Below are 12,966 nucleotides of genomic sequence, written 5' to 3' on the forward strand. Positions count from 1 at the left end.
CCCGCGCAGCCGCATTCTCTGGGCGCGCTCCGCACGACCGTCAAGGTAGCGACGGAAAGAGGTAACGGAGAGAGAGGGAGAACCGGGCGGGGGGAGCGGGAACTGAGGGGGGCGCAGAGAACTGGGGGAGAGAGAGGAGGGGGACGAAGAAGTGGGGGGTCGGAGAACTGGGGGAGGGGGATGGGGGAGTCGGAGAACAGGGGGGTGGGGGGGTCGGAGAACTGGGGGGAGGGGGGTGGGGGGGGTCGGAGAACTGGGGGGAGGGGGGTGGGGGGGGTCGGAGAACTGGGGGGAGGGGGGTGGGGGGGGTCGGAGAACTGGGGGGAGGGGGGTGGGGGGGGTCGGAGAACTGGGGGGAGGGGGGTGGGGGGGGTCGGAGAACTGGGGGGAGGGGGGTGGGGGGGGTCGGAGAACTGGGGGGAGGGGGGTGGGGGGGGTCGGAGAACTGGGGGGAGGGGGGTGGGGGGGGTCGGAGAACTGGGGGGAGGGGGGTGGGGGGGGTCGGAGAACTGGGGGGAGGGGGGTGGGGGGGGTCGGAGAACTGGGGGGAGGGGGGTGAGGGGGGTCGGAGAACTGGGGGGAGGGGGGTGAGGGGGGTCGGAGAACTGGGGGGAGGGGGGTGGGGGGGGTCGGAGAACTGGGGGGAGGGGGGTGGGGGGGGTCGGAGAACTGGGGGGAGGGGGGTGGGGGGGGTCGGAGAACTGGGGGGAGGGGGGTGGGGGGGGTCGGAGAACTGGGGGGAGGGGAGGGGGGTGGGGGGGGTCGGAGAACTGGGGGGGGGAGGGGGGTGGGGGGGGTCGGAGAACTGGGAGGGGGGTGGGGGGGGGAGGGGGGTGGGGGGGGTCGGAGAACTGGGGGGGGGAGGGGGGTGGGGGGGGTCGGAGAACTGGGGGGGGGAGGGGGGTGGGGGGGGTCGGAGAACTGGGGGGGGGAGGGGGGTGGGGGGGGTCGGAGAACTGGGGGGAGGGGGGTGGGGGGGGTCGGAGAACTGGGGGGAGGGGGGTGGGGGGGGTCGGAGAAGTGGGGGGAGGGGGGGGTCGGAGAAGTGGGGGGTGGGGGGGTCGGAGAAGTGGGGGGGGAGGGGTGGGGGGGGTCGGAGAAGTGGGGGGGGAGGGGTGGGGGGGGTCGGAGAAGTGGGGGGGGAGGGGTGGGGGGGGTCGGAGAAGTGGGGGGGGAGGGGTGGGGGTGGTCGGAGAAGTGGGGGGGGAGGAGTGGGGGGGGAGGGGTGGGGGGGGTCGGAGAAGTGGGGGGGAGGGGTGGGGGGGGTCGGAGAAGTGGGGGGGAGGGGTGGGGGGGGTCGGAGAAGTGGGGGGGGAGGGGTGGGGGGGGTCGGAGAAGTGGGGGGGGAGGGGTGGGGGGGGTCGGAGAAGTGGGGGGGGAGGGGTGGGGGGGGTCGGAGAAGTGGGGGGGGAGGGGTGGGGGGGGTCGGAGAAGTGGGGGGGAGGGGTGGGGGGGGTCGGAGAAGTGGGGGGGGTGGGGGGGGGGGGTCGGAGAAGTGGGGGGGGAGGGGTGGGGGGGGTCGGAGAAGTGGGGGGGGGTGGGGGGGGGGTCGGAGAAGTGGGGGGGGAGGGGTGGGGGGGGTCGGAGAAGTGGGGGGGGTGGGGTGGGGGTCGGAGAAGTGGGGGGGGAGGGGTGGGGGGGGTCGGAGATTGATTTCTTTCTTCCACAGATGCTTTCTGGGGGGGGGGGAACTCGGAGAAGTGGGGGGGGAGGGGTGGGGGGGAGGGTCGGAGAAGTGGGGGGGGAGGGGTGGGGGGGGTCGGAGAAGTGGGGGGGAGGGGTGGGGGGGTCGGAGAAGTGGGGGGGGAGGGGTGGGGGGGGTCGGAGAAGTGGGGGGGGAGGGTGGGGGGTCGGAGAAGTGGGGGGGGAGGGGTGGGGGGGGTCGGAGAAGTGGGGGGGGAGGGGTGGGGGGGGGTCGGAGAAGTGGGGGGGGAGGGGTGGGGGGGGTCGGAGAAGTGGGGGGGGAGGGGTGGGGGGGGGTCGGAGAAGTGGGGGGGGGTCGGAGAAGTGGGGGGGGAGGGGTGGGGGGGGTCGGAGAAGTGGGGGGGGAGGGGTGGGGGGGGGGGTCGGAGAAGTGGGGGGGGGAGGGGTGGGGGGGGGTCGGAGAAGTGGGGGGGGGAGGGGTGGGGGGGGGTCGGAGAAGTGGGGGGGGAGGGGTGGGGGGGGGTCGGAGAAGTGGGGGGGGGAGGGGTGGGGGGGGGTCGGAGAAGTGGGGGGGGAGGGGTGGGGGGGGTCGGAGAGTGGGGGGGGGGGGTCGGAGAAGTGGGGGGGGAGGGGTGGGGGGGGGTCGGAGAAGTGGGGGGGGAGGGGTGGGGGGGGTCGGAGAAGTGGGGGGGGAGGGGTGGGGGGGGTCGGAGAAGTGGGGGGGGAGGGGTGGGGGGGGTCGGAGAAGTGGGGGGGGAGGGGTGGGGGGGGGGGGTCGGAGAAGTGGGGGGGGGGGTCGGAGAAGTGGGGGGAGGGTGGGGGGCGAGAGTGGGGGGAGGGGTGGGGGGGGTCGGAGAAGTGGGGGGGGAGGGGTGGGGGGGGGTCGGAGAAGTGGGGGGGGAGGGGTGGGGGGGGGGTCGGAGAAGTGGGGGGGGAGGGGTGGGGGGGGGTCGGAGAAGTGGGGGGGGGAGGGGTGGGGGGGGGTCGGAGAAGTGGGGGGGGAGGGGTGGGGGGGGAGGGGTGGGGGGGGGTCGGAGAAGTGGGGGGGGAGGGGTGGGGGGGGGGGTCGGAGAAGTGGGGGGGAGGGGTGGGGGGGGGTCGGAGAAGTGGGGGGGGAGGGGTGGGGGGGGGGTCGGAGAAGTGGGGGGGGAGGGGTGGGGGGGGTCGGAGAAGTGGGGGGGGAGGGGTGGGGGGGGTCGGAGAAGTGGGGGGGGAGGGGTGGGGGGGGTCGGAGAAGTGGGGGGGGAGGGGTGGGGGGGGTCGGAGAAGTGGGGGGGGAGGGGTGGGGGGGGTCGGAGAAGTGGGGGGGGAGGGGTGGGGGGGGTCGGAGAAGTGGGGGGGGAGGGGTGGGGGGGGTCGGAGAAGTGGGGGGGAGGGGTGGGGGGGGTCGGAGAAGTGGGGGGGGAGGGGTGGGGGGGGTCGGAGAAGTGGGGGGGGAGGGGTGGGGGGGGTCGGAGAAGTGGGGGGGGTCGGAGAAGTGGGGGGGGAGGGGTGGGGGGGGGTCGGAGAAGTGGGGGGGGAGGGGTGGGGGGGGGTCGGAGAAGTGGGGGGGGGAGGGGTGGGGGGGGGTCGGAGAAGTGGGGGGGGAGGGGTGGGGGGGGGTCGGAGAAGTGGGGGGGGGAGGGGTGGGGGGGGGTCGGAGAAGTGGGGGGGGGAGGGGTGGGGGGGGAGGGGTGGGGGGGGGTCGGAGAAGTGGGGGGGGAGGGGTGGGGGGGGGGTCGGAGAAGTGGGGGGGGAGGGGTGGGGGGGTCGGAGAAGTGGGGGGGGAGGGGTGGGGGGGGTCGGAGAAGTGGGGGGGGAGGGGTGGGGGGGGTCGGAGAAGTGGGGGGGGAGGGGTGGGGGGGGTCGGAGAAGTGGGGGGGGTCGGAGAAGTGGGGGGGGAGGGGTGGGGGGGGGTCGGAGAAGTGGGGGGGGAGGGGTGGGGGGGGGTCGGAGAAGTGGGGGGGGAGGGGTGGGGGGGGGTCGGAGAAGTGGGGGGGGAGGGGTGGGGGGGGGTCGGAGAAGTGGGGGGGGGAGGGGTGGGGGGGGGTCGGAGAAGTGGGGGGGGGAGGGGTGGGGGGGGAGGGGTGGGGGGGGGGTCGGAGAAGTGGGGGGGGAGGGGTGGGGGGGGGGGTCGGAGAAGTGGGGGGGGAGGGGTGGGGGGGGGTCGGAGAAGTGGGGGGGGAGGGGTGGGGGGGGTCGGAGAAGTGGGGGGGGAGGGGTGGGGGGGGTCGGAGAAGTGGGGGGGGAGGGGTGGGGGGGGTCGGAGAAGTGGGGGGGGAGGGGTGGGGGGGGTCGGAGAAGTGGGGGGGGAGGGGTGGGGGGGGTCGGTGAAGTGGGGGGGGAGGGGTGGGGGGGGTCGGTGAAGTGGGGGGGGAGGGGTGGGGGGGGTCGGTGAAGTGGGGGGGGAGGGGTGGGGGGGGTCGGTGAAGTGGGGGGGGAGGGGTGGGGGGGGTCGGTGAAGTGGGGGGGGAGGGGTGGGGGGGCGGAGAACTGGGGGGGCGGAGAACTGGGGGGGAGGGGTGGGGGGGCGGAGAACTGGGGGGGGCGGAGAACTGGGGGGGAGGGGTGGGGGGGTGGAGAACTGGGGGGGGAGGGGTGGGGGGGCGGAGAACTGGGGGGGGAGGGGTGGGGGGGCGGAGAACTGGGGGGGGAGGGGTGGGGGGGCGGAGAACTGGGGGGGGAGGGGTGGGGGGTGTGGAGAACTGGGGGGGGAGGGGTTGGGGGGCGGAGAACTGGGGGGGGAGGGGTGGGGGGTGTGGAGAACTGGGGGGGGAGGGGTGGGGGAGCGGAGAACTGGGGGGGGAGGGGTGGGGGGGCGGAGAACTGGGGGGGGAGGGGTGGGGGGGGGGTGGAGAACTGGGGGGGGGAGGGGTGGGGGAGCGGAGAACTGGGGGGGGGGAGGGGTGGGGGAGCGGAGAACTGGGGGGGGAGGGGTGGGGGGGCGGAGAACTGGGGGGGAGGGGTGGGGGAGGCGGAGAACTGGGGGGGGAGGGGTGGGGGAGGCGGAGAACTGGGGGGGGAGGGGTGGGGGAGGCGGAGAACTGGGGGGGGAGGGGTGGGGGGGGGGCGGAGAACTGGGGGGGAGGGGTGGGGGGGGCAGAGAACTGGGGGGGGAGGAGAGGGGGCGGGGGGGCAGAGAACTGGAGGGGGAGGAGAGGGGGGCGGGGGGGAGAGAGAGGGGGAGGAGATGGGGGCGGGGGGAGAGAGAGGGGGGCGGAGAACTGGGGGGGAGGAGAGGGGGGCGGGGGGGAGAGAGAGGGGGGCGGAGAGGGGGGCGGGGGGGAGAGAGACGGGGGCGGAGAACTGGGGGGGAGGAGAGGGGGGCGGGGGGAGAGAGAGGGGGGCGGAGAACTGGGGGGGAGGAGAGGGGGGCGGGGGGGAGAGAGAGGGGGGCGGAGAACTGGGGGGGAGGAGAGGGGGGCGGGGGGGAGAGAGAGGGGGGCGGAGAACTGGGGGGGAGGAGAGGGGGGCGGGGGGGAGAGAGAGGGGGGCGGAGAACTGGGGGGGAGGAGAGGGGGGCGGGGGGGAGAGAGAGGGGGGCGGAGAACTGGGGGGGAGGAGAGGGGGGCGGGGGGGAGAGAGAGGGGGGCGGAGAACTGGGGGGGAGGAGAGCGGGGCCGGGGGGAGAGAGAGGGGGGCGGAGAACTGGGGGGGAGAGAGAGGCGGCGGTGGGGGAGGAGAGGGGGGCGGTGGGGGAGGAGAGGGGGGCGGGGGGGAGAGAGGGGTGCGGAGAACTGGGGGGAAGGAGAGGGGGGCGGTGGGGGAGGAGAGGGGGGCGGAGAACTGGGGGGAAGGAGAGGGGGGCGGTGGGGGAGGAGAGGGGGGCGGAGAACTGGGGGGGAGGAGAGGGGGGCGGGGGGGGCGGAGAACTGGGGGGGAGGAGGGGGGGGCGGGGGGGAGAGAGAGGGGGGTGGAGAACTGGGGGGGAGGAGGGGGGGCGGGGGGGAGAGAGAGGGGGGCGGAGAACTGGGGGGGAGGAGAGGGCGGCGGGGGGGAGAGAGGGGGGGGCGGAGAACTGGGGGGGGAGGAGAGTGGGGAGGGGGGGCGGAGAACTGGGGGGGAGGAGAGGGGGGCGGGGGGGGCGGAGAACTGGGGGGGAGGAGGGGGGGGGCAGGGGGGCGGAGAACTGGGGGGGAGGAGGGGGGGGGCAGGGGGGCGGAGAACTGGGGGGGAGGAGGGGGGAGCAGGGGGGCGGAGAACTGGGGGGGAGGAGGGGGGGGAGAGAGGGGGGGGTGGAGAACTGGGTGGGAGGAGAGGGCGGCGGGGGAGAGAGGGGGGTGGAGAACTGGGTGGGAGGAGAGGGCGGCGGGGGGGGAGAGAGAGGGGGGCGGAGAACTGGGGGGGAGGAGAGGGGGGCGGAGAACTGGGGGGGAGGAGAGGGGGGCGGAGAACTGGGGGGGAGGAGAGGGGGGCGGGGGGGACGGAGAACTGGGGGGGAGGAGAGGGGGGCGGGGGGGAGGAGAGGGGGGCGGAGAACTGGGGGGGAGGAGAGGGGGCGGGGGGCGGAGAACTGGGGGGGAGGAGAGGGGGCGGGGGGGCGGAGAACTGGGGGGGAGGAGAGGGGGCGGGGGGGCGGAGAACTGGGGGGGAGGAGAGGGGGGCGGGGGGGCGGAGAACTGGGGGGGAGGAGAGGGGGGCGGGGGGGGCGGAGAACTGGGGGGGAGGAGAGGGGGGCGGGGGGGCGGAGAACTGGGGGGGAGGAGAGGGGGGCGGGGCGCGGAGAACTGGGGGGGGAGGAGGGGGAGAACTGGGGGGGGAGGAGGGGGAGAACCGGCGGGGGGAGAGGATGGGGGGGGGGAGGGGAGAGGAGGGGGAGAACCGGGGGGGAGGGGAGGGGGGCGGGAGAGGATGGGGGGGGAGGGGAGAGGAGGGGGAGAACCGGGGGGGGGGGGGGGAGAGGATGGGGGGCGGGGGGGGGAGGGGAGAGGAGGGGGAGAACTGGGGAGGTGGGGGGAGGAGAGGAGGGGGAGAATCGGGGGGGGCAAGGATGGGGGTGGGAGGGGAGAGGAGGGGGAGAACTGGGGAGGTGGGGGGAGGAGGGGAGGGAGAGAGGAGGGGGAGAACCGGGGAGGAGGGGGAGAACCGGGGGTGGGGGGAGAGCGGAGAACTGAGGGGGCGGGGAGGACATCGGGGAGGGGAAGAGGGAGCACTGTGGTGGGGGCGGGGGAGAACATCGGGGAGGGGAAGAGGGAGCACTGTGGTGGGGGCGGGGGCGAGAGGGAAAACCGGTGGGGGGGGGGAAGAGGGAGGGAAAATGGCGGGGGGGGGATGGGGATGAGAGGGAAAGGGGGGGTTGGGATGGAGGCAGTAGTTTTGGGGGATTGTGAGGGAGCGGTGAGTGGGGCGGTTGTGGTGGGTTTTGAGAAGAGTTGGTGAGGGGTGAAGGACCTTTGTGATGTATTTGTGAGTAGAGACTGCTTCCACAGGGAAGGTAACTGAGGTTTCTGTGGGGGAAGTGCTTGGGGCCAGCGACCATAATTCTATTAGTTTTAAAATAGTGATGGAACAACATAGACCGGATCTAAAAGTCGAAGTTCACAATTGGGGAAAGGCTAATTTTGAGTGTATTAGACAAGAACTTTCAAAAGTTGAAGGGGACAGATGTTCACAGGTAAAGGGACGGCTGGAAAATGGGAAGCCTTCAGAAATGAGATAACAAGAATCCAGAGAAAGTATATTTCTGTCAGGGTGAAAGGAAAGGCTGGAAGGTATAGGGAATGCTGGATGAGGTAAAGAAAGTGAGGGTTTGGTTAAGAAAAAGAAGGAAGCATATGTCAGGTATAGACAGGATAGATCGAGTGAATCTTTAGAAGTGTATAAAGGAAGCAGGAGTATACTTAAGAGGGAAATCAGGAGGGCAAAATGGGGACATGAGATAGCTTTGGCAAATAGAATTAAGGAGAATCCAAAGGGCTTTTACAAGTATATTAAGGACAAAAGGGTAACTAGGGAGAGAATAGGGTCCTAGGAGAAAGTGAGGACTGCAGATGCTGGGGTACCAGAGCCGCCTTCAGGAAGGCTTATTCCCGAAATGTCGATTCTCCTGCTCCTCGAATGCTGCCTGGCCTGCTGTGTTTTTCCAGCACAACATTTTTCAACTCAGAGAATAGGGCCCCTCAAAGATCAGCAAAGCGGCCTTTGTGTGGAGCCACAGAAATTGGGGGAGATACTAAATGAATATTTTGCATCAATATTTACTGTGGAAGAGAATATGGAAGGTATAGACTGTCGGGAAATAGGTGGTGACACCTTGCAAAATGTCCAGATTACAGAGGAGCAAGTGCTGGATGTCTTGAAACTGTTAAAAATGGAAAATCCCCAGGACCCGATCAGGTGTACCCGAGAACTCTGTGGGAAGCTAGAGAAGTGATTGCTGGGCCCCTTGCTGAGATATTTGTATCATTGATAGTCACAGATGAGGTGCCGGAAGACTGGAGGTTGGCAAACGTGCCACTGTTTAAGAAGGGCGGTAAAGACAAGCCAGGGAATTATAGACCGGTGAGCCTGACCTCGGTGGTGGGCAAGTTGTTGGAGGGAATCCTGACGGACAGAATGTTCATGTATTTGGAAAGGCAAGGACTGATTCGGGATAGTCAACATGGCTTTGTGTGTGGGGAATCATGTCTCACAAACTTGATTGAGTTTTTTGAAGACATAACAAAGAAGATTGATGAGGGCAAAGCAGTAGATGTGATCTATATGGACTTTAGTAAGGCATTCGACAAGGTTCCCCATGGGAGACTGATTAGCAAGGTTAGATCTCATGGAATACAGGGAGAACTAGCCATTTGGATACAGAAGGTAGAAGACAGTGGGTGGTGCTGGAGAGTTGTTTTTCAGACTGGAGGCCTGTGACCAGTGGAGTGCCACAAGGATCGGTGCTGGGTCCTCTACTTTTTGTCATTTACATAAATGATTTGGATGCGAGCATAAGAGGTATAGTTAGTAAGTTTGCAGATGACACCAAAATTGGAGGTGTAATGGACAGCAAAGAGGGTTACCTCAGATTACAACGGGATCTGGACCAGATGGACCAATGGGCTGAGAAGTGGCAGATGGAGTTTAATTCAGATAAATGCGAGGTGCTGCATTTTGGGAAAGCAAATCTTGGCAGGACTTATACACTTAATGGTAAGGTTGTGGGGAGTGTTGCTGAACAGAGAGACCTTGGAGTGCAGGTTCCTAGCTCCTTGAAAGTGGAGTCGCAGGTAGATAGGATAGTGAAGAAGGCGTTTGGTATGCTTTCCTTTATTGGTCAGAGTATTGAGCACAGGAGTTGGGAGGTCATGTTGCGGCTGTACAGGACATTGGTTAGGCCACTGTTGGAATATTGCGTGCAATTCTGGTTCTCCTTCCTATCGGAAAGATGTTGTGAAACTTGAAAGGGTTCAGAAAAGATTTACAAGGATGTTGCCAGGGTTGGAGGATCTGAGCTATAGGGAAAGGCTGAACAGGCTGGGGCTGTTTTCCCTGGACCGTCGGAGGCTGAGTGGTGACCTTATAGAGGTTTACAAAATTATGAGGGGCATTGTTGTGGTTCTGTTCGCCGAGCTGGGAATTTGTCTTGCAAGACAAATTCCCAGCTCGGCGAACAGAACCACAACAATGAGCACCCAAGCTACAAATCTTCTCCCAAACTTTATGAGGGGCATGGATAGGATAAATAGGCAAAGTCTTTTCTCTGGGATCGGGGAGTCCAGAACTAGAGGGCACAGGTTTAGGGTGAGAGGGGAAAGATATAAAAGAGACCTAAGGGGCAACTTTTTCATGTAGAGGGTGGTACGTGTATGGAATGAGCTGTCAGAGGATGTGGTGGAGGCTGGTACAATTACAACATTTAAGTGGCATTTGGATGGGTATATGAATAGGAAGGATTTGGAGGGATATGGGCTGGGTGCTGGCAGGTGGGACTAGATTGGGTTGGGATATCAAGTCAGCATGGGCAAGATGGACCGAAGGGTCTGTTTCCATGCTGTACATCTCTATGACTCTAAATGAGATAATGAGAGTCCGGAGCTAGTATGTTCCTGTTAGGGTGAAAATGAAGGCTGGTAGGGAAAGGGGATGCTGGATGACGAAAGAAATTGAGGTTTTGGTTAAGGAAAAGAAGGAAGCATATGTGAGATATAGACAGCAGAAATCAGCTGAATTCTTAGAAGAGTATAAAGGCAATAGGAGTATACTTAAGAGGGAAATCAGGAGGGCCAAAAGGGGACATGAGATAGCATTGGCAAATCAGGTTAAGGAAAATCCAAAGGGATTCTGTGAATACTTTAAGGGCAAAAGGGTAACTCAGGAGACAATAGGACCCCTCAAAGATCAACAATGGGCGAGATACTAAATGAGTATTTTGCATCAGTGTTAATTTTGGAAAAGGACATGGAAGATATAGAATGTGGGGAAATAGATGCTGACATGTTGAAAAATGTCCATATTACAGAGGAGGAAGTGCTGGATGTCTTAAAACACACAAGGCTAGATAAATCCCCAGGATCTGATCAGGTGTACCCTAGAATTCTGGGAAGCTAGGGAAATGATTGCTGGGCCCCTTGCTGAGATACTTGTATCATCGATAGTCACAGGTAAGGTTCTGGAATACTGGAAGTTGGCAAACGTTGTGCCACTGTTTAAGCAAGGTGGTAAGGAAAAGCCAGGGAACTATAGACCAATGAGCCTGACACTGGAGGTGGAAAAGTTGTTTGAGGGAGTCTTGAAGGACAGGATTTATGTGTATTTGGAAAGGCAAGGATTGATCAAAGATAGTCAGCATAGCTTTGTGCTTGGGAAATCATTTTTGAAGAAGTAACAAAGAGATTGATAAGGGCAGAGCAGTGGACGTGATCTATTTGGACTTGAGTAAGGTGTTTGACAACGTTCCCCATGGGAGACTGGTTCGTAAGGTTAGATCTCATGGAATACAGGTAGGACTAACCATTTGGATACAAAACTGGCTCAAAGGTAGAAGACAGGTGGTAATGGAGGGTTACCTTCCAGACTGGAGACCTGTGACAGTGGGTCCACTGCTTTTCGTCGTTTATATAAATGATTTGGTTCTGAACATAAAAAGTATAGTTAGTAAGTTTGCAGATGACACCAAAATTGGAAGTGTAGATTAGATTAGGTTAGATTAGATTACTTACAGTGTGGAAACAGGCCCTTCGGCCCAACAAGTCCACACCGCCCCGCCGAAGCGTAACCCACCCATACCCCTACATCTACATCTACCCCTTACCTAACACTACGGGCAATTTAGCATGGCCAATTCACCTGACCTGCACATCTTTGGACTGTGGGAGGAAACCGGAGCACCCGGAGGAAACCCACGCAGACACGGGGAGAACGTGCAAACTCCACACAGTCAGTCGCCTGAGGTGGGAATTGAACCCGGGTCTCTGGCGCTGTGAGGCAGCCGTGCTAACCACTGTGCCACCATGCCGCCCTGAGCAGCAAATAAAGTTACCTCAGAGTACAACGTAATTTTGATCAGATGGGCCAATGGGCTGAGGAGTGGCAGATGGAATTTAATTTAGATAAATGTCAGGTGCTGCATTTTGGAAAAGTAAATCTTAGCAGGACTTATACACTTAATGGTAAAGTCCGAGGGAGTGTTGCTGAGCAAAGAGACCTTGGAGTGCAGGTTCATAGCTCCTTGAAAATGGAGTTGCAGGTAGGTAGGATAGTGAAAAAGGTGTTTGGTATGTTTTCCTTTATTGGTCAGAGTATTGAGTACAGGAGTTGGGAGGTCATGTTGCAGCTGTACAGGGCATTGCTTAGGCCACTGTTGGAATAGACTTCAGAAAAGACTTACAAGGATGTTGTCAGGGTTGGAGGATTTGAGCTACAGGGAGAGGCTGAATAGGCTGGGGCTGTTTTCTCTGGAGCATTGAAGCCTGAGGGGTGACGTTATAGGGGCTTATAAAATCATGAGCATGGATAGGGTGAATAGTTAAGGTCTTTTCCCTTGAGTAGGCAAATCCATAACTAGAAAGCATAAGTTTAGGGTGAGAGGAGAGAAATCTAAAAGGGACCTGAGGGGCAATGATCCCACACAGAGGGTGGTGTATGTATGGAATGAGCTGCCAGAGGAAGTGATGGAGGCTGGTAAAATTATAACATTTAAATGGCGTCTGGATGGGTATATGAATTGGATGGGTTTAGAGGGAAATGGGCTAAATGCTGACTAATGGCACTAGATCAGGTTCAGATATCTGGATGGCATGGACGAGTTGGACTGAATTGTCTGTTTCCATACTGTCCATCTCTATGACCACCGTCCCTGCCTCCAGCACCGAATTCCCTAGCATCCAGCCATTCATCATATGCCCCCTTGCCTTGCCAGTCCTCATGAGTTGCACCACTTCACAGTTTTCACTTTTAAATTCAATTTGCAATTGTTCAGCCCGTCTGACCAGACCAACCACATCTCCTGCAGACAATGGCTTTCTCCCTGAATATTGACTGTCTTCTACGAACTTGCTCATCAATCCTTCAACATTTATGGTTTGATCATTAATGTCCACTCCAAACAACCACAAGGGACTCAGAACTGAACCCTGTGGTATGCCCTGAACCCAGGCTCCAAGTCACAAAAACAACCTTCACCCAGCAGCCTCTACATTCTGCTGTTTGGCTAATTCTGAAGAAGTCCCAATTTGAACTGAAGTCACTGCCAGGTTTCTGTCTCCACAGTTGCTAAATTTGTCCAGCATTTTATGTTTAGTTTTGGGCTCTACTTTATCCTCGATTATTCTTTGCCTCAAATATTCTTCTAAAATGCCTTTGAAATTTCCAATATTTCACCTGCTGGTGTTCTTTCATTCCCCCTCTTTGGTTTCCTAACATAAAACAGCCCCTTGCACTTTCTTTATGTTACTGTGAATTTCCATGCCTACCTTGTATCTTACTGAGTTCTTGTTACTGCCACCAAAGTGCACCCCCACTGTTATTTTATCTGTTGGCCTGGCTTCGTTCATAAGGACAGGAGATGGCCATTCAGCCCCTTGAGCACTTGCAGGTATTCAATGAGATTATGCCTGATCTGTGGTCTCACTCCATATCTCTTAGAACATTTGTTTAACCAAATTCCCTAAAATTATGTGCAGCACCACCTTTTTTTGGATTCTGTATGTGGGCTTAAAAAGCTCTTCTGGATACATTTTAAGAATTGCACCCCTTCTCAAAACTCGCTAATTGCCTTCCCTGTAAGCCTTTCGCATTTCGTCTTCCCTCGTTAATTTTGAGGAACTTGAATTCTGCTAATATTACGACCCAACTATTCTTGCAATTCTCTGATGTTGGTGGAATTTCTGGCCATCTCTGTCCCTGAATTATTTTGATTCA

General features: G+C 62.1%; 1 protein-coding gene across 3 annotated transcripts in view; it reads left to right on the forward strand.

Annotated features, from left to right (window-relative positions):
• The window catches only part of LOC140469519 (bromodomain-containing protein 3-like), a 45,454-nt gene continuing 32,488 nt past the window's right edge, over positions 1–12,966 (forward strand). For 2 of the 3 annotated variants that reach the window (XM_072566113.1, XM_072566115.1), the window contains exon 1: positions 1–61. The gene's annotated coding sequence lies outside the window, so the exon portion shown is untranslated. Of the gene's footprint in view, positions 62–7,018; positions 7,238–12,966 lie in introns of those variants that run through there. The other variant, XM_072566114.1, reaches the window with a different exon arrangement.

Source organism: Chiloscyllium punctatum, chromosome 49, assembly GCF_047496795.1.
Source record: "Chiloscyllium punctatum isolate Juve2018m chromosome 49, sChiPun1.3, whole genome shotgun sequence".
NCBI lineage: Eukaryota > Metazoa > Chordata > Chondrichthyes > Orectolobiformes > Hemiscylliidae > Chiloscyllium > Chiloscyllium punctatum.